We start from the raw sequence: 2,912 nt of genomic DNA, 5'->3' as shown, positions 1-2,912 counted from the left end.
ACACACACACACACACACACACACACACACACACACACAAATAAAAAAAAATTAAAAAAAAACAACAACAAAGCAGGACCTTGTCAAGGTGATACTAAGCCTAAACAGAATAGCTCCATCCAACTTCCTCTGGACCATGTTCCAAGTACAGTAATGAAGGACTGGGCATAAGCCTGCCCCAACCTGTGGCCGCCATCGGGAGCTGGTCCCATCTACAAGCTCAAGGGGTCGCTGGAAATGCTACTGCCCTGTCTGCCAGGCAGCAGATAAGTCATCCAGTTTCCTACCCCCACTGGAGAATTCACTATAGCCTGATCCATGTATAGTTGATCTGTTTGGTCTTGCCACTGAAGAGAAATGCAAGACTCAGGGTCCACAGCCCCTCCTGTCAAGGTATCTTCAGAATCCCTAATCTTGCTAGATATCTCAGGTCAGACACTTTTTTCTTGTTGACACGAGGGCCACATATATTGTTGTTCCTGAGTTTTCAGGTCACGGTTTTAGGTCCCCAGTTTCCATAGCGGGAGGTGGCCTACCTATGTGACCACTCAGACAGGGACCACTCCTTGCTGATTCCAGATACTGTTCTTCACTCATGTTCTTTACTCATAATTTCTTTGTGATCCCAACCTGCCCCACCCCTCTCATGGGGAGAGATCTCCAAAAGTTCCACTTCTCTTTCACCTTCTCTCTCCTCACAGTGCTCACCCTACATATGCAACCTAAATGCACCACCAGCTCCTCTTCCCTCTTTCCTCGTCATCTACATACTTTGCGACACTTTTAGACCCTAAGAGTGCCACCCATGCTACCCTGTACTAATTTGCCTCAGGGATCCCTCAGCTTGCCCCTGCATTCCATAATATCCAATAGCCTTACCAATGGGGACTCAAACCTATAATTTGATGTTTATTACCAAGGTTTTCTTAGAACTGCACTGTACATTACTCCCATTCCTCCAGGACTTAAACTTAGTGGCTCCTATTATTTGGTTCAAGATCTCATGCTTATCAATAATGCAGTTACACCTATTCTGACACATGGTTCGTAGATGGTAACTCAAAAAACACAGATACTCAAAAAAGGACAAGATGTGCCATAGTTAGTAGATCAAGAGTAATAGAGGCAAATGGGCTTTTAAAGGTCCACCTCATCAAACTTACCCTGGAGATGCACCTGCCTTAGCCTCAGCTCTTTCCGTTAGCTCTAACTAGACTCAGGTCACTTCCCAAGGAACCTGCTTTAGCAAACCCATTTAATCTCATATTCACTAGAGCACAAATATCATGGACTAGGAAATCAATACACTTTTCCCTTGCCATGGTCATGGCAGAATGATGCATTCAGATCATGGGCTCTCCTCCTATTTCCCCTCTGGTCCTTTAATCGTGATAATGACCTGTCTACTCCTAGTACCCAGCCTTTTTAAACTTTTTCCAGGTTTCTTCAATCTCAGATATGAGCCTTCACTAATGAACTTCTCATCCTGGTTGAAACACTTGGCACTAGCTTCTACGTGGGTGTGAACTGTCATCTTGTCAGTCTTCCCCACCCCTACAATGATGCCCCTGGTCAGCAGGAAGCAGTCCAAGGCATACTTATGATAGGTTCCAACCCAAGTACAAACTGCTAAATTATTTTTTGGGTGGGTGGGGACAAATAGTTAATGATACAGTGCTCTTCAGGAAAATGGTTACAGAGGCCCTTGGAAGCTAAGAACACAACCATGCAGCACAGATCTGAACTAGCGTCTTACCACAACTACCCTGTACACTATAACCTTTTTCTCTTCAAAATAACCCTCATCTCACATGAAAATAGTTGCCACAGGGAAACCAAAAATCTAGCTTTGTAGCCAAAAGGAAAAACAGCAGTCTGTTGGCTAACTGGTAAGAGCTGAAATCCCGAGCCCTTCACTGTGGTGTTTTGGCCTTCTTGTACTTCTTGTCTCTCTTCTTCAGCCCGTCCATGTTAGCCCTCAGCAGGTTTGAATAGGCCATCTAAAACTTACTCACTTCTGTAGAGCTCACCACAGTGCTGATCTTCTTTTTCCCATCCATCGCCTTCAACAGACATTTGTTAACTGCAGGCTCACAGCCCTCCACAGGACCCTTCTTTGGGATGGATCTAGTTCAACCATCATATTTTTTCAGGGTGATGAACACGCTGCCTGGCATCCAGCATTCCTAGCAGATCCTGGTCAGCTCAGTCAGGAGCTGCTTGCTCTCCAGCAGCACCATCTTGACAAAAGAGGATCCAATTCTTCACAAACTGCTAAATTTTTATGGTTCGGATTCAACATGCATGAATCCCCAAAACAACAGCTTTCTTCCCAGTGACCACTTCCTCCTCCTTCCCCACCCCAGTCCTGAATACAACTTCCTTCTACTTTTCCTGAACCATCAGGGGGACCCCAATCAGCTCCTTATGTGTCACTGAACCTGCCCCTCAAACTCTACCTCTAGCAAAAGTCTGTGAAGTTTCAGCCTTCCTTTGTCTCAGATTAGAGGATTCCCCCCTGCATCTACCTCAGATTCTCTTTATATCCTCATAGTTAATAAAGCCTGTCCCCTTTTTTCTTTTACTTCTGCTTCTCTGCTTTGCTGACCAACATATCAATTTGTAGTTTGGGTCAGCCAAGGTGTCCAAAGTCCAGCCATGATGATGGCTATCTGAAACAAAGGCCTCACCTGAGTTTTATTCACTCATGAAGAAAGGAGAGGCTTGAGCATGAGTGACTGTGAGAATGGAAGGAAGCAGGTGAATGCAATGGGCTGGGCTAGGTAGGAAGTCTGTATTTAGTTCTGTAATTTGCAGAGAGAAGGATATGCAGGAAGAGTAATTTGCATTATGTTTGGGCTTCAGTGCTTCAGCTCTGATGTGTAATCTTTCAAGCCCCAGGAGGTCATAAC

At 45.0% G+C, this 2,912-nt stretch overlaps 1 pseudogene; it reads right to left on the bottom strand.

Moving 5' to 3' along the window:
• Window positions 1-1,913: 1,913 nt before the first annotated feature.
• Window positions 1,914-2,240, bottom strand: LOC105743080 (annotated as a pseudogene).
• Between the last annotated feature and the right edge of the window lie 672 nt (window positions 2,241-2,912).

The sequence above is a fragment of the Octodon degus genome, unplaced genomic scaffold (assembly GCF_000260255.1).
Source record: "Octodon degus isolate 3935 unplaced genomic scaffold, OctDeg1.0 scaffold00001, whole genome shotgun sequence".
Classification (NCBI taxonomy): Eukaryota; Metazoa; Chordata; class Mammalia; order Rodentia; family Octodontidae; genus Octodon; species Octodon degus.
The sequence above is the reverse complement of the archived record's forward strand: the minus strand, read 5'-3'. Positions and strand labels throughout refer to the sequence as shown.